Source organism: Juglans microcarpa x Juglans regia, chromosome 3S, assembly GCF_004785595.1.
Source record: "Juglans microcarpa x Juglans regia isolate MS1-56 chromosome 3S, Jm3101_v1.0, whole genome shotgun sequence".
NCBI classification, from domain to species: domain Eukaryota; kingdom Viridiplantae; phylum Streptophyta; class Magnoliopsida; order Fagales; family Juglandaceae; genus Juglans; species Juglans microcarpa x Juglans regia.
In genome coordinates, this window is record NC_054599.1 from 12,526,610 (window position 1) to 12,545,880 (window position 19,271).

Below are 19,271 nucleotides of genomic sequence, written 5' to 3' on the forward strand. Positions count from 1 at the left end.
CCCCGTACACAAATATTTTTGTGATGGACATTATCTGAACTTCAAAAAACTCTTAAGAGAAAGTATCAATTTCTGTATAAAACAAAGGTAAAACCAACCCGCATCCACACTCCATCTTTCAATGGAAGAGAAGTAAATACCACACCCATCCTCCAAATCGGAGGAGGGAGAAACCAACACTGCTATCGACATAAGTCCAATAGCCTATTTCATTTTATTTTTCCTACAAACAAAAACCCAACAAACAAACACCAACAAAACACACCGACATAAAATCGGAATTACAAAAAATAAAAAACAATAGAATCACGAAAAGCATAAAAGGGAAACACTAGTGGCACGTAAATGACATGCACCACTCTGGGAAGGAGCCAATCGGTCGGTCAAGACAGTGCTAGAGTCACTGGGCCCTGAGCTTCAAGTGCACCACGCGTTCGCTTTAAACAGCGCGTCGGTGCAACGCACCACTCCTAATGGCGCCCAATCCGGTAAACTACAAGATCGGCAGGTGAGGATTCTCCCGGTGGTGAGCGTGTAGGAAGATGGTCACCGGAGAAGTTCGAATCGACTACCCTCCCTTATTTGGCCAAAAAAAAGGGGAAAAAAACCAAAAAACCACTAGAGACACAAGGCCGGCTATAGAGAGGGAGGAGATGGAGAGGAAGAAGGAGTCGAAGCTCCCCTTCCCCCCAGTTGGGTTCGGACGAAAGAGGGTTTCTAGAGAGAGGCTTTGGTTTTAGAGAGAGAGGGGGGCTAAAAATTGAAAAGACCGAATATAAATCAAGGCATGTTTAGTATCTCCTTTTCTAAGGCAAATGATATACAAGTCTCAAATGCACAACCCTCGCACAACCCCTTTATAAAAAAGTGGACCCCATTCATCAAAACATAATATGTGATCACATTAGGTTTCAAGCCCTTTTCCACCATCTCCAAAAATATACTATTTGCAACATTCATATTCCCTTCTCTGCAGTGGCCAAGTATCATGTTGTTGTATGAAACTATGTTGGGCACCCAGCTGTTCTATAGACAACCGCTGGGGATAACCCTCATGGCATCGACTGACACATCATCTGATATTTAAAAAAAAAAACGGACGAATGAAGAAAAGAAAGTAGCCCAGGCTACTAGTGATTTTCTCTTCAACAATTTATCAAATAATTTGCATGCATTCTTAACCCCCATCGCAGCAACTCTTATGCATTTACACCGTTTCTTCCTTAATACAACCAAACCAACAAAAGTTTCTAACACTCCAAATACAATGAACTCTACATAACTCTAACCTCTACAACTATCCGTGAATTCATAAAGCTTAATTTGCTTCTAAGCAAAAATTCAGATTTTAGAAGAAGAGATTGTGTCTGGGTCTAGAAGAAAAATTCCACGATTTTGGGTCTGGAAGAAGAAGAGATCACCGTCATCATCGTCTTTTGGGTTTGGAAGTTCTTCTAGGCTTTACAGGAAATCATAAAGCTTAACTTGGTTCTAAGGATGAAAGACCAAAATTTGACAAATATATCAAATGCCCATTCACAACAACAATCGGAAAGGCCCAAAAGAGAAGAAACCTGAGATGGGTATGCAACAAGTCAAGTGAAGGACCAAAAAAGGCTCAGTTTGAAGGAAAATCTGGAATTGGTGTTCATGAAACTTAAACATAAATAAGGATTTAAAATTCATAGGATTTCATTGTACTGCAACAAACGAGGATTTCATTGTACTGCAACAAACAAAGGAGCCAAAAAATATTAAACTCAAAGTGGTACCTTCCTCTGTCTAGGTACCACATGAGAATGAGAATGAGAACAAGGAGACCTCTGAAACCTTGGCAGATCAGGCCCATTAATTTTCATCTTTATGGCTCTAGTGGTTCTTGGCTCTAGATGTTTTGGTAGTCGTGTGAGCTTGCATGCCAAAAGCCTTCATCTCCCAGGTCTACGACAGCAGTCTCGAGCTCCTCAACTCCAATCTCGTGCCCTCGGCCTCTGCCAGTGAGTCCAAGGTCTTTTATTTGAAGATGAAAGGGGATTACCATTGCTACTTGGCCGAGTTCAAGTTCAGGGATGAGAGGAAAGCCGCTCCAAAGGATACTATGCTCGCGTAAAAGGCTGCTCTATCTTCAAGCTATACAAAGGTTGCTTTGTCTTCGAGCTGTAATGAACGACGACGTTCAAATTTTTTGCCACGTCAGACGCGATGCCTCGGGGGTGCACCAGGCCATTTGTCTATAGACTTTTTCCTGGACACCACACCATTTCTGATCCTCTTTTCCCATACACTTTGAGCCTCATTAACCTTACCTTTTTCACAGAACCATTACAAAAGATTAATAATATCTGAACACATTGGCAATACCGCATTTGATTGCAACTGGGAAGCATTTTCAAGAGAGTGAGATTTTAAGAATCCATGGATTATTAAGAAATTCACATTAAAGACACTTGGCTGGATACCCTTGTCTTCCATTTGGGTGTAAAGCTTATTGGCCTTTTCCATGTTCCCATTGTTACATGACTGTTCAATCAAGACTGAGTACGTAACCTTGTTTGGTGAGAGCCCAAACTCACCACTCTTATTGAACAAATGCAAAGAACTATTCAGATCACCTTGCACGCAATACCCTTTCATTGAACTTGTTGCTACAACCAAATTCATTAGCTTCACACAGCTCAACATCTCATCCTTAAGCCTCACTGCCTCCACAATATTTCCTGCTTCACACAAGCCCCAATAACAGAAGTATATGTACCCTCGGAAGGAACATATCCCATTTCTCTCATTTCCTTCAAAACAAAGAAGCCAAACTCCAATCGAGTCTCGCACAACCTACCTACATAGCAATACTATATGCTGCTGCATTAAGTTCTACACATGTAGCGTTTGCATCTATAAAATACTCCACCGGGTTCTTAGCCTCCCCTTCCTTCAAACACGCATGCATCATCACATACACTACATAGCAATTGCTGCTATAATTCCTTTCAATACCATCTTATTATGCATCTCTTGCACTTCATTGAACATGTTTCTTCTTAACAATGTTGTCAAAAGAATATTCATATAGGGTACCCTAGGAGTTATATCACTCTCAATCATTCTATCAAAACAAAGCATAGCATCTTTTATTCTATTGGCTCTAATATAACTATTCAACAAATAATTAAGGATCCTTGGATTTAACCCAAATGCGAACCTTTTAGCGCATTTTGCTAAGTGATCGACTAAAACACCCGGGGCGGGACAATAATTGCCCGAAACGCACTGATTAAGCAAATCTTGAGTGGCTTTATGGGTCGGCGGAAAACCCCCAAAATGTGTAGCAATACAAAGAAGGAATCCATGCATTTAACAAAGCCTCACTTTTTGTCGACCCCTTTGAAGTACTTCAAAGCCAATCTTGGTTCGCTCTTGTGGCTCAGAAGGATGTTTATGGCGTGGGCTTCAGTCAAAACAGAGTTTTGAGAAACTTCTACGGTGACGTCTGGTTGTTTGGGTTCTAGGGAAAATGCGCTAATGAGAACTTCTAGTTCTGTGTGGTGGGTTTCGCGGGAAAGTTAGATTCTAAATCGATTTCCTAGGGACAGTAGGCGTTTGGATTAGGATTATCTGAAGATGGAGGCTCTGAGATGGGTGCTTTATTGGGAAATTGTGGTTGCGAGCAGAGATTTAGGGTTTAAGAAGGAGCGGGTAAGGCATGGAGAATAAGTGATTAAAGATCTCATTGTTCGAGTGGGATCGCATAGAGAGAAAGTTTCAAGCCAAAACCATGAGACGTTAAACTCAAAAGCACACTTCAGGTGTCTTCACTATTTTAACATAGACAATATTAATGCCCAAACAAAGGACAATGCAGAGGAACCGTATGAACTGTAGGCATTTCTTATTCAGTTTTTCTTTCAAGTTATATATAAGATTTTATTCCTGTTAGGGACTAAATTGATTGGATCCAACCCTTTGGAAACCTAGCACTAAAGGAAGAGATAAAGCCAAGAGATAAGGCTGGAAAGAGATAAGACAAAGAAGTTGGCTCAGAGTCCTAAAAGGAAAAGATATCACAAGTCAAGTTGAACTCTATCACTCTAAGGAAATAACCTCTATATAAGGAGCAGCTCCCCCACAAATTAGACGGACTTTGGACAGGTTCGCTACATGCTCTCCAGGCACTCTCCACCAATTCTTTAGAGGGACTTGCCTGAGACTAAATTCTCCCATTGTATTGAGCAATATCTGAGGCCATGAGATATTGTAAAATCATCACCTAATATAGTGGATTTTACCCCCAACAACCTGTGGACGTATGCCTTTATGCCGAATCACATAAATTCATGTCTCTCTTTTATTTACTTTTATTCGTTTATTAATTATTTATGTTATGGATGAATGTGACGAGTATCGTATCGAAGCCCGAATCATCAACGTGGTTGGGGGATGACTCTTTTTTCCTTTCCGGTTTGTAGTGCAATTTTTGGCATTAACAATTCCCTTTTGATACCTCAGAATATTGAACAAACCTATGCAAAAATATCCTTTGCAATATAATGAATATACTCACTGAATTTAGCAAATATGTCTCTGATATTCACTGTCGTTTAGACGAGGCTGGAGCTTGTCTAATGTCTGGTGTTATGCCACCAATCCCTCTACTATTTCGACACTTAAAAGTTGAGAGAAAGAGAAAGAAAGTTGAAGAAGGAGAGAGTTCCACAGAGGAAAGTAGATGCTGGAAGAGTGCTATTGGAGGCGCTGCTAGAACGATAAACAATAAATTTCTAATGTTTAAGCTTTTCACAGGTTCACAAAAATTGTAAGAGTTTTTATATATATTTTATGACCTATGTAGATCATTATTTATACATTATAAGCATTGTAAAATTAAAAAAATTATATATGATGTGTAACATCCCACTAGAAATTCACTGGTGGAATTTCAATTGACTTTAGGAATCTCATGAAAACCCAATAAGTTTTTACGAATCGACTATTCGCACAGGTTTTAATCTGTCAACTTAGTCAGTGTTATCACTCACTATGGTGCTAGAAATATGAGTTTAATTATTTGAGGTAGTTAGAAGTGCCAGAGTGTGTTTTGGCCTACGCCATTAGACTCAGTTGATTATTTAGGATTTTATAGCGCAATAAGTTTATTTTCATATTTTCAGACGACATGCCTATTTGAAACTATGAAATTATTTTTAGGGGCACTTTGAGGTTGAATTTCAGTTAACGATTTTCACTATAGGTTAATATGAATATTTAGGAATTTTTAGTACTAAGTTTATGATTTATTTTTCTGGAGTGAATAGGAACCTCAGTAAATGCACCAATTGCAGTGTTTCAAAATCACAGTGTGGAATAACCAAAATAGATTAAAGAAGTTGTATTTGGACACTTGGCAAGATCTTAGCCACACAAAGTGAATGGTATTAGACACTTGGCACAAAGAGGAACCATTAGATAGATTTGTGAAAGAAATCGAGGTGTGAGATCATGCTACCTAAGCAAAGCTTTGTTTCATCAGATCAACCAAGTTGTGCCAGACCAAATAGGGTTTCAATCCAAGTGAAACCCCAAAAGTTTGGTTGAAACCAAAACCCTAAACGGTTTCCCAAACCTGAAGTTGGCCTCCAAACCCTTTTTAACCCGATTTCTAGCATTGTGTTTAATCAGTTGATTAAATTAATTTCACATGCTATTAATTAATCAAATCCTTGTTATGATATCATTATCCAACTTTTTAAATCTTTGAAATTTGATTGGGCCAAGAAAAATTGATTTTGGGTTTAATAGCATCTCAAACCCCAACCAAACCACCTTTAAATCCCAAATTGAAGCCCACTTGCTTGAGGCACCAAGACCCATGAATTTGGCCACCTTGGCAAAGTTTCTTGAAGAAGTTTCCTCCCCCACATGACAGACCATCCACTGCCATTGGCTGAACTCAATAGTGCTTTGATGTGAAGGAGAAGTCCACTCTATCAACCTCCATCTCTTACAGCTACTGCAAGCAGTCCTTGCCCCTCTCTATTCTGCACTTTATGTCACATAGCCAACTCCAATCAAGGGTCATTCAAGCCCATAACTTCCCCCTCCAGGATTCTAAAGTTGTCCAAGGCACGTTTCACTTCATTTTATCACTTCTTCACCCCGTTCTTAGAGAGAAATCCAAAAGAGCTCTCTCGGGCATATTTTTCAGTCTTTTTGCGTGGCTATTTTTGACCCTTTTAATTATTTTCTCATAATTTCTCATTCATAAAAGTTGTTCGTCCTTGAGTGTAGTGTATGTGGATATCTTATTATTCTCATTCCATACTCATTTAATCAGTCAAAAGTATTTTTAACTATGGAAAGGTCATTCTGGACGTGAAACTGGAGAGTATGTTATGTTTTGGAAGTTTTGACCAAGATAATGGACATATCTTGGTCCGAAAAGTTTATGAGGTATTGTTAGAATGTGTTTATGAATGTTCATGGAGGTTTTATTGCATGACTAAAGCTTTTGATGATAGATTTCTTTACATTTAGAAACATAAAAACTGGAAGTGGAAAAACAGTTTTTGATTTATGAAAGTTTGAATATTTCATGGTTTGATCTTATTCCAAAGACTTTGATATTTTTATATGATGATCCTAAACTTCTTATATACATGTTAGGATGTTATGTTGAAGATATTCAAAATTAGTTTTAAAGATACGATTTTCTATGCAAGAGGATTTCAGTTAGGCCTAAGATTTGATGTTTTTGGTTAGATCCATGTTTTGTTAAATTTTAGCCATGTGATTTTAAGTTTGATGGTTGGTTATTCTTTAGGACACATTGTTAAACCATGTGATGTTTTAGTTTGAAGATCACATGTCTTTAAGCCACGGATCAAAAGATTGATCAAAGGTAGTTGAGAGAAAGGTTTCTGTTTTGGACTAAGTTTAAAACCAAAAACTCCAAGTATTGTTTTGTGATTTTTGGTGACTTTTGTTTGATGATTTAAAGCACGGTTGATCTCAGGATGATGTTATGAATATGTTAGAGGTAAGATTTGATTTTTTTTGGAATTCTTGGAGACCTTTTTATTAAGGTCAAAATTTTTAATTTAAGAGTTTACTTTTTGTTAAAAAGTTTGGGTCTTTTTACAAAAAGTTTGGTGCTGATGACTAGCTTTTTCTTAATGGATATTTTAAGTGTGCTTTTAAACTTAGGATAGGAAGATCTTTGTTACAAAATTTTGGTTTAGTCATGAGTTTTGAAGATGGAGGAAATTGCAACCAAAATCGGCCTATGAATGTTTCAGCCATAGTGAGTTTTCCATAGTTGTGAATGGTTTTAAATTTTTCTGAGTTGACATTTGAGTCTAGGACAAAATTTACATGAGGAATGTAAATTTTGGTAAATTTTGGAGTTAGGATGTGAAATCCTTAAGTTAGAGGCTAAAATGGTAATTTTACTCTAAGTTGTCTCTTTTCACATTTCTAATTGATAGTAATTAAATTTCTAACTTTTAGAATACCCTCTTACCGTTTATCTTGTTTCGCGCTTTATTCTCGTAGAACGGGACGATCGAGGTAAGTCAGCTCTTGACTTACTATCAATCTACTTTGTATGTGTGATGAGTAAGAGAACTACATTTCATGTTCATAAGTTGTTATATATGCCATGTCATCACATATATATCTATTATACGAATTATTCTGTCATGAAATACTTATCTGTTACACAGTATATTTTATCACATGTCACTATCTGTTCCAAGTATGTCACATTACGTATGCCATCTGTTACGTGTATGTTGTGTGACGTAATATTCATTGTCACATGTTATGCCATGTTACGAAAGGTTGTCTGTTACATATTATGCCATTTTATGAAATATTATTTTTCACATGTATGTCATGTTATGAATTGTCTTCTGTTACATTTATGTCTCAAAGTATGTTATGTCTGTCATCTTATGTTCACATCACGTTATGCTACGTCAAGACTTCTGTCTTTTCTTATTCTTGTTATCCGGTCTTGAATACAGTTTGTGTATCTCAAGAACAGTCATGTTAAGTTATTCATGTCAATCACGACCCAAAGCTCTAGAATAGGGTAATATCCTAGTGGAACTCCTTGATTACGCTGGAGTGTCTAAATAGGTGTGAAATTCTCTAGGTTGACGAAGTACAGTCAACAAGTTGCGAATGGGGCCTAACTAGCTGGTCACCGGAGTGCGCCAGACACTAACGCCGATGGAGCCACATTTTATTTTATGAGTGTCCACAGCAAGTGTGGCACAAACAATTCATGGGGCCACAACAACTGTGGAGCATGAAGTATCGGTCCACAACAACTGTGGAGCATACATTACGTGAGACACAGCAACTGTGACACATAGGATACTTGGGGCCACAACAGTTGAGGAGTACGTATTAACGCACTCACGGCTAGTATAGACACATGTGTTGTGATGAGGTAATCGGCAAGGACACAAGGCTTAAGGGGACCCGCGTAGCACCCGTATGGTTACTCTATTAATTAAGTCTATTGAATATGATTCCAAGTTCATGTATTTCACGTTCAAGTCATGTTTCACATTATGTTATATTCAAGTTTACGTTCATGTCAAGTTTCAAGTTTATGTCACGTCAAGCTAAGTTTCAGTTTCAGTTTCAGTTCAAGTTTTGAAGATACTCCTGGCATAATCATTTTGATTGTTAGGGTATCTCATTTAAAATACTCACGATGGAATCATTCTGATTGTCTGAGTATCTCTGACGAAATATGTTGGGCAGAATCATTTTGATTGTTCACTATTCCTGACGAAACGACTGGCAGAATCATTTTGATTATCAGAATTCAAGTCCAAGTTTATGTGAAGTAAAGAAGTCAGTTCAAGTTCAAGTTCATGTCAAGTTAAATTTCAGAATTCAAGTCCAAGATCATGTTAAGTCAAGTCTCAGATCAAGTTCATGTTAAGTCAAGTCTCAGATAAAGTTCATGCCAAGTCAAGTCTCAGTTTAAGTCTAGTTCAGTTTAAGCAAGTCAAGTTCAGCTCACGCTTCAATTTAAGTTATGCCAATTATGTTATGATGTATGTCAAATTATGCTACGATTACTTATGATTTAATTATGCATTCATGCTTTTACTGCTATGCATATATCATTAACTTCTGTGAAGGTTTTTTGTTAACTTGCTGAGATTTGTAATCAAATCTCACTGTGGTAGTCTCAACTACATTCCCCCCGAATAGTAGATCTTGTTACAGGATCTGAAGGAGAACTGGAAATCGACCAACTGGAAACGGTCGACTAAGCGACAGTGCCACCTAGGTGATAATACAATAGTTACCTCAGATTACTACTTGTATTTGTGGTGTTCAATCTCCAACACTTTTTTTATCACAACCATTTTGGACTAGTGTTGTGATCTCAGTTATTTAGTATGTCATTATGTATGAAGTATGTTTTAAGTATTTGAGATATTTCAGTTCGGTGCATTGTATTGCTAAAGAAAAAAATTATTCACTGCGAATATTGCATAATGCTAGATGCATGTTAGGAACATTGCATCTTATATGTCATGAACGGGGGCAAGTAACCTTATGTTGCATGTCTCGACGCTTCAAATGTCCGTCCTATCCCAAGCAAAATTTGGGGGCCTCACAAGGTGGATTAGAGCAATACTTCTCTGGGTTTAAATCTACATGTCCTTAGGAAATGTACCAAATATTAGGCTTGAAATTTTAGTCTTCATTAGGCTTGAATTTTTTTAAGTATGAGAGATAGTACGTGGTTGTAATACGTGTACTCCTGCGTTTCAGAAAGTAACACATAACTCGCAGTAGGATACCTCGGAACCTAGAAGGAGGCATGAATCAAGAGAATCAGAACCCCCCAATGGATGGAGGATTAGCTGAAGTTGTATGTCTGGTGGCTTACGTGCTTCGACAACAACAATAATAGCAAGTGCATTTACCCAGACCCGAAGTTAGGGGTTGTCCGTATGAGAAGTTCTTGATCCACCATTATCCAAACTTTTTTGGTAGTGAAGAGCCACTGAAAGCCAATAAATGGATTATGGATCTCGAAAGGACATACGAGATTTGTGGTTGTACTGAGGACCAGAAGGTTCTATATGCTGGATGCCTATTCCAAGGAGAAGTTGGAATATGGCGGGATACGCGAAGGCAACTCCTAGTTAGGGAACTAGGAAGTCTCGCTGCACTGTCATGGGAGAGATTTAGGGAAGAGTTCGACAACAGATTCTACCAAATAGCTGAAGGCACAGGAGTTAGCGAGTTTAACTCAAGGCAGTCTGACCTTAGAACAATATGCTGCTAAGTTCATGGCATTAGGAAGGTTTAAAGACTCAATCATTGATCTAAAAATCATATGATTGTTGGATATTAATTTGGTTAAATTTTTAACCCTCATAATCATATCATTCCACAACACTTCCAAATTCGACATCCATAGGGCCCACTTTAGTCATTTTTCTTTTGGAAGCTTCAGTCATCTATTAGTATTTAATAACATAACATCGCGCATATATATAGTACCAAGACATTTTAATCCAACATACCCTCTGTGACTTGAAGTAGTGACGTGGTCCCTACTCGATTGGATGATTGTTATTATTATTGTTATCCTCAAATTACTGACTTCGGCATCAGAGGAGTTCCCTCAGATCCCCGTGCTCTCCACACTTTGGTTGCAGGTAATCGCGAGGTGGTGGTGGTGAAACACGTCCATAACAATTGGCACCGTCTGTGGGATTTGCCAAGCCTCACACTTTGCGTGCTTTTCACATGCCCATCACTACTCGATCTCAGGCAACTAGAGATCAGGGAGAAACTTCACAAAACATGGAGGAGAAGATAGCAGAAATGGAGGAAATGATAAAGAAGCTTACCATAGAGGTGGATCCCTTGCGTAAGGAAAATGAAACTCTTAAGTCATGAAATGGGCCGTCAGGTGAGGATGCGACACCCAGTTAGGCTGACAGGGTAGAGATGGAGGCAAATAGTGCGGGAAAAGGCCATCAAGAGAATTAGGAAGTAAAGAAATTGCACCATGACGTACGTAGCTTGATGGACATATATGAGGAGATGGCCAAGAAGATAGGATCGTCTTCTTCGGTCGATCAGTTGCTGTCCAACACAAATCTACCGTTTTCTACGGAAATCCTGACGATGCCCCTGCCTGCGAAATTTAAAGTCCCGACAATGGACCTATACGATAGCTCGAAGGATCCAGTGGAGCACCTTGAGACTTTCAAAGCTCATATGACGCTTCATGGGTTCTCGGGGGAAATTGCTTGTAGAGCTTTTCCTTTGACTCTAAAGGGATCAGTGAGAGGATGGTTTGGTGCACTGCAACCAAACTCCTAGAGAGTTTCAAATAGCTGGGTTGACAGTCCCTGACCCAATTCATGGCAAGTAGAAAATGCAGGAAACCCGCTGCCTACTTATTGATTGTCAAACAACGAGAGGATGAAAGTTTGAAAGCATATTTAACACGATTCCATAAAGAAAAGATGACGACCGATGACCAAGACGAGAAAATCATGCTAGCAGCACTATTGGGAGATGTTTGGCCAAAGAGCCCTTTTATGGCCAAGCTAGCCCGAAAACCCCTTCCACCTTACAAGAGTTCATGGACAAGGCTGATGATTTTGTTAATGCTGAAGACACCTTGATCACTTTAACCACCCAACTAGAAAGAAGGAGTGAATGGGAAACAAAAGGAGGACAGAGGAAAGACCAAGATGGAGGTCAAAAGGCAAAGAGAGACCAACAAGAGTCAAGGCGGAGATGGTAAAGTAAGAAGGCATAGTGGCGGTTAACACTATTAAGAAAAAACAAAGGAAGAAGAACCAATTGAGAATGAATGGCAAACAAAGAAGTACTGCACTTATCATAAGACAAGGGGACACAGAACCGAGGACTGTTACAACCTAAAACAAAAAGTAGAAGAAATGAGGAACAATGGTGAGTTAAAGCAATTGATCGCCTAGAACATGACCCCTCCCACGGCGAACAAACGAATGAAAGAATGAACACAAAAAGAGAAGAAGTAAAAGCCCTAGGTGATGGGAACCACCGAAAAGGGAGAGGAGGTCCAATGAACCTAGGGACCGAAGAGCGAGAGCAGATGAAAATCGAAGAAACCAACCTCTGGGCAGGATACACACTATCGCTGCAGATATGTAGGAGGTGGCCCAACTTCCTCAGGAAGGAAGACCTATGCAAAGTGGGCAAGACATGCAGAAATCTATAACTTAGAGAGGCCCGTCAAACAGCCCTGAGTACAAGGATCCCCCATGATATCTTTTGACGAGGAAAATTGTCGAGGGGTTGTATATCGCCATGATGATGCTTTGGTGGTAACAATGTTGGTGGCAAATTTTACCACCAAGAGAATATTGATTGACAATAGAAGTTTGGCAGATATCTTGTTCTGGGATGCTTTCAGCAAAATGGGATTCAGCGAAAACGCAGTTGAAACCAGCACCAAATACATTGAAAGGGTTCATTGGAGATGCGGTGCAACCAATAGGGTCCAATACGTTACCAATATCTGTAGGCACAGACCCTTATGTCACAACGACGATGACTGAGTTTTTAGTAGTAAAAACTCGGTTGGCATATAATGCGATCATTGGGCGGCCCACGTTGAATGTATTAAAGGCCATTACCTCGACCTATCATCTAAAAATAAAGTTCACAACAGGAGAGGTACAAGGACCAAAAGGAATAGGCGAAGTACGCAGCGAGTAGGTCTTGGCCAGAGAATGTTATGTGCAGGAGCTCAAACAATGGCAAGGAGAGGTCAGCATGGTGGATTTTGAAAAGTAGATGGTTCTCCCACTGGGACCACAGTTAATGGTGACGGAGTTAGAGACTAGGGATGAAGATACCCTGAAGCATGGAGAAGTAGATGAGCCTCTAGAGCTGGTCACCCTTGAGCAGGATCATCCCGAAAGTCATGTAAAGATCGGGACAAAATTGGCACAAGAAGAAAGATAGCAATTGATAGATTTCCTTCTAGATCATAAAGATGTATTCGCATGGAGTCATAAAAACATGCCCGGGATAGTCAAGGAAGTCATCAAACATGAGTTGAACTTAGACCCAAAGGTACACACGGTAAAACAAAAGAAGAGAAACTTTAGTACTGAGAAGTACGGAGCAATCGTAGAGGAGGTGGATCGGTTATTAGCAGCTAGATTCATCAAAAAAGCACATTATCCAGAGTGGCTGTCTAACGTAGTGTTAGTAAAAAAAGTCCAACAGGAAGTGGCGAATGTGTGTAGATTTTACCGACCTGAACAAGTATTGCCTGGAAGACACCTTCCCATTACCAAGGATAGATCTGATAGTAGACGCAATAGCAGGGCATAAAATGTTAAGTTTTATGGATGCCTACTCGGGATACAATCAAATTAGGATGAAGAAGGCTGATCAGGAAAAAACCGCCTTTATAGCTGACCAGGGATTGTATTGCTATAAAGTAATGCCTTTCGGCTTGAAGAACTCTGGGGCAACCTACCAGAGGTTGGTAAACAAAATGTTTAAAAACCAAATCGGAAAAAGCATGGAGGTGTAGGTCGATGATCTATTAGTAAAAAATAGGGAGTTTGCCAACACATAGAAGACCTTAGAGAGGCTTTTCAGGGTTTACGTTAGTACCAAATGAAGCTCAACCGAACAAAATGCGCATTCAGAGTACAGTCGGGAAAATTCCTTAGTTTTATGGTGTCAGAGAGAGGAATTGAAAAAAATCCCGAGAAACTCAGAGTAATAATAGAGATGAAGTCACCCATGAACCTGAAAGAAGTACAAAAACTGGCGAGCAAGATTGCAGCTCTGAGCAGGTTTGTATCCTGATCAACAGATAAATGTCTTCCTTTCTTTCAGGTGCTTAAGAAAGCACGAGGGTGGGATGCCAAGTGCGAAGAAGCATTTACTCAATTGAAAGAATATCTAGTTAAGCTACCATTGCTCAGTCACACCAAGCCGGGAGAGCCATTGTCATTGTACTTAGCAGTAACTCCAGATGCAGTATCTGCTGCGTTGGTACGAGAGTAAGGGAAGGAGCAAAACTGGTGTATTAGTAAACATGGCATTGAGAGGAGCAGAGGCCAGGTATCCAAAGGTTGAGTTGGTTGCCTTTGCTGTAGTAGTAGCAGCAAGGCGATTACGACCTTATTTCCAAACCCATCTAATAAAGGTAATCACTTCGTCGCCTCTACAAAAGGTGTTGCAGAAACCAGACACCTCAGTACATTTAGTCAAATGGTCAATTGAACTAAGCTAGTACGACATCAGCTACATACCAAAAAGCGTTGTGAAAGGGCAGATACTAGCCGACTTTGTAGCAGAATTTTTAAATTTCCAAGAAGAAGCCCACAAACCACCTAAGAAGAATCCATGGCAAGTGTATGTAGATGGGTCAGCCTGTCGAGTAGGTGGAGAAGTCAGTGTGTACATAGTAACCGGTGAGGGGAAAAAGTCGTACCATGTAGTACGATTGGAGTTCAAAGTGATAAACAACGAAACTGAGTATGAAGCAGTACCCGCTGGTTTGGAGATCACGAGGGTATTAGGAGGCAAAGAAGTCGAGATGAAAGCCGATTCACAAGTGGTAGTCAGGCAAATCATAGGGGAATATTTGGCGAGAGCATCCAAGCTAATAAAATACTTTCCCCAAGTTTAGGAGCAAAGCAAAGGTCTCAAATACTTTCAAATCGAGAAGATACCTCGTGGAGACAATTCCAAGGCTAACCGATTGGTGCACGCGACCTCAGCAAAGCAAGAAGAAACATTACCATAGAAGGTTGATTTACGAACGATGGCTAGACTAGCAGGAGGAGAAGAAAGTTTGCACAACGGGGAGAATACGCCAGGATGGGCTAATGATATAAAAAGGTATTTGGAGACAGGCGAACTTCCCCCATCTCGGGAAGAGGCGAGAAAGTTAAAAAGTAGGGTGGCCAGGTTTACCATAATTGATGGAGTGCTTTACAAGCGGGGTTTCTCAAACCCGTTGTCGCGATGCGTAATAGAGGAAGAAGCTGAGTACGTGATGAAGGAAGTACATGAGGGGATTTATGGGAGTCACGTAGGAGGACGATCACTCGTCGCAAAGATTGTAAGGGCAGGGTATTATTGGCTAAACACACTCAATGACGCGAAAGAGTTTGTGAAAAAATTTGTCCAGTGCCATATTCATGCACCAATCCCAGGTGCACCCCTTGAAGAGTTACGGTCTATAATATCCCCATGGTCATTCGCCCATTGGGGAGTAGACTTGGTAGGGCCTATGCCCCCTAGCAAAGGAGGGAACCAAATTCATTATTGTAGCTGTTGACTACTATACAAAGTGGGCAGAAGTTGAGGCGATGGCTAAAAGAACTGCTCAAAGTGTGACAAAATTCCTATGGAAGGCAACAGTATGCAAGTTCAGGAAACCTCAATGTATCATTTTTTTATAACGGAAGATAATTCGACTCCCGACATTATCGTCAATAATGTGCAGAACTAGGAATCAAGGTCAAGTACTCTTCCCTAGGCCACCCTCAGGCAAAAGAACAGGTAGAAGCAACTAATAAAACCATCATGGGAACACTGAAAAAGAAGATAGGTGACAAAAAGGGCTACGGGCCGACGAGCTACTAGAAATCTTGTGGGCTTATAGAACGACTGCAAAAACCGCAACAAACCACACACCTTTCACCTTAGCCTATGGGAGTGAGGCGATAACACCAGTAAAGGTCAGGTTACCAAGCTACAGAAGAAGAAATTTTGATCCAGAAGCAAACGCAACAGGGTTAGAAAAAAGCCTAAACCTATTAGGGGAGATAAGGGCATATGCAGAAGTCAGAGTTGCAGCTTCTAAGAGGACAGTGGAGCAATACTTCAACAAACGGGTGAGGCCCAAATCATTCAAAGTAGGCAACTTAGTGTTGAAGGAAACCGGCATGACCTTAGGACAAGAAGGGAAATTAGGCCCTCGGTGCAAAGGACCTTACGTTGTAGCGGCAAGGCACAGATCGGGAACTTACCACCTCAAGGATGTCGCAGGATGCCAGCTACCCCACCCATGGAACGAAGAGCACCTACGAAAGTACTACATTTAAAGGAGAGATATGTAGTTTTCTTTTATTTCGCTTGTTGATTTACGTATGAATATCATTTTCAAAAAATACTGGCATGCTTCATCCATCGTTTCTTTGTTTTGTTCCTTTTTGGCTTTTTAATGAATATCCAAGACTTGAAAAAAAAAGAAAAAGAAAAGGCGATGTGGTCAACGAACTCTCCCACGAGCCTAAAAACTTAAAGGTTAAAACGGTCGAGGAAATCTCCCGTTAACACCTTCACGCCAAAAGGCGATGTGGTTAAGGAACTCTCCCATGAGCCTAAAAACTTAAAGGTTAAAATGGTCGAGGAACTCTCCCGTTAACACTGATGACTTGCATAATTTAGTATATTTTATCACTTTTTAACTTTAAAATTTATTCTAATTTTATTTATTTTTATTGATTTTAGGCTTCATTGTCATCATTTAAATTTATTTCAGATTTGAAGAAAATGAAGACCCAATTTTACAAGCCTATCATCTAGGAACTCTCTCATTTAAATGAATATGTTATTTGAATATAAAAGCTATTGGATAAAAGAGAAAAATGAATGTAGCAGTGGGACACAAGGGACATAAGTTACGGTTTAAATTTATGCTAGATATGTAACACCCGGGCCTAGCGCTAAGTTTTTTTTTTTTATATTTTCGAGTTAAGTATATGAAAACGCCAGGGGAAATTTTTCGAATATTATTTTTATGGGCGGAGATAATTTTTTTTAAAAAAGTTGGATTTTTTATTTATTTATTTGAGCTTGAGTCAGGGCTTATAATTCTTGGAAAAAACCCAAGCCCGTGCTACTTTATTTTTTACGAACTACCCGCTTCACATTCATTTGTTTTTCCTCTCCATGCACATCACTCTCCCTCAACTAGGGTTACACTTGAATCAGTTGTTTTTTTCTCTCCTTAGCTTTAGGGTTTTTATTTTTGTTCTGTTTTAATCACCTATTTTTTTTTCACACGTTAACTTCCCCGCACGTTTTATTTTTCTATCTATTTTTCACCCCTAACTTTTCCTCTCCTCCACGGCATGCATGATCTTGGACGTCTCTAGTGTTTTTTTTATCCACTCCATGCACACGAATGACTCTATTTTCCATCCGCACGTACGTCTCCCTCATCTCTAGGGTGTTCACATCACATATATATACACACACATTAGCCATGCATAGAGAACTGCCTTTGTTACGTTCGCTGCCACCGCTAGCCACTCCTCCCCACACAAACAGCAACCACGGCTCCTCCACAGCACAACCCATTTCCACCGTGCACCGCCCAGAACTCTCACTGCCCCCATACGAAATTGACACAACCCGTGCTTGCACGAAGCCCACACCGTGCATTGCCGCGCCACCCCAGGACCTCCACATTCGCCCCTCGTAAACATTTGCCTAGACCAACCACCAGAACCGCATTCCATAGCCTCGGGAAACAGCAACCCACCGCTTCTACCAAGTTAAAATCCTCTGTTTTATCTCCCAAAAACAAAGCATTTTTGGAGGGCACCGTGAACCACAGCCACCACCCCACCTTCGTTCATGGCCATGGATCAGAACCACCATAGCCACTGATCTGCACCCTGCTGTCTGAACCACCGGTCTCTCTATCTCTCTCTCTCGGTAACACCTCCATGCACACGCCGTGTGTCACTCTTTATATCATGACTTTGTCCCTCTCTCACTGTGTTTCTCACTCTCACTTTCTCTCTCTTCCAGTGCTCCGCCGAGACCACCACCTCTACGTCACACACTACGTCGCTAAGCTTCTAGCCCTTCGCTACGTCGCAAGCTGCCGCATGATTTTCCTCCTTGAGTAAGCCCTGCCATGCAATTTTAATTGTTTTATGCAAGTTTTGTTGGTTTGCAAATAATTAAATGAAATTACCTTAATACCCTTTACTACATGTTATATTAATGTGCTTTTAAACTTTTATTATGTATTAGTACACTCTTATATAATTAGGATTACAGAAAATCACTTAAGTATTTTAACATGTTATTTAAGTAAAGATTTATTTAAGAGCAAATAATATTGGTGTAATGTTGTTTTTACACTTTAGATATGATTTAGTCTATTTAAAAATAGTTATGGTTTATTTTAAAATATTTTGGGATAATTATATTATCTAGTATTAAACTTTATAATTTGTTTTCAATAATAAATAAGTCATATTTTTAAATGTTTTGGTCATAGTTATTAAATCAATTTTGATGATTTTAGAAAGTGATGATTCGTAATTTAAGGTTACGAAATTTTAGATTTTGAGGAATTAAATAGGTTATTTTAGAATCTTAGGATTAAATATCGAAATATGAGATTAATTGGAAATTTACAAGAATTACGTGATTATTTTATAGGTGTCAATTAATTATTATTCGACATTTTTGAAGAAAATTTCGAAAAAGCTAAGAAGTCCAGGTAAGCGGGATTCCTATGCTAGACATTGCATTAAAATAAAATGAGACGAGGTTGATTTTTGGAAAATATACATATTTCGTTATGAAAAAAAATTTGAACTATCTCAGTTATTTGTTCTGCATTACTCATGAGATTCTATTTACGAAGAAAGTATTTTCTGTCAATGTAGACATGAGCTTATTTTTTACATTCTGTTTCTAAACTTTAAAAAAGAGAGCGAATATGAAATTTGTGCATAAATTATGTTGTGATATGATTTTGTTCTGTTCTGAAGATTTTTTCTGTACTCTGATATGATCTGATGTGATTTTCTGAAAAACCTCTGGCATAACAGTCTGTTTCTGTTTCTGTTCCGCTCTGACCTTACCACGGGTGTAAAACTGTGGCCTCTGTTCGGGTTGGTACCAAGTTTTCTATTTCTGGTGCACCCACTTTGAAAACAAAGTGATTTTCTGTGTGAGCTTTTCTATGTGCACACTCGGGGCTCCGAGAATGAATAAGGGGACGATTCACATTTTGTTTCTGGTCGGTTAGCTACCGGGGTTTGCACAACCCTACCACTGGGGTTAAACATAGTATTTGTTCTGATATGATAAGATAAGATGTGATGTTTCAGTTTATGCTATGTCAAAGGATATTTTTGAATGAAATTATTTCTAAATTTTCACTCTGATATTTTTTATAACATGTTCTGACGCTGCATTTTGAAAACAATATTCTGATTCTGTATTCT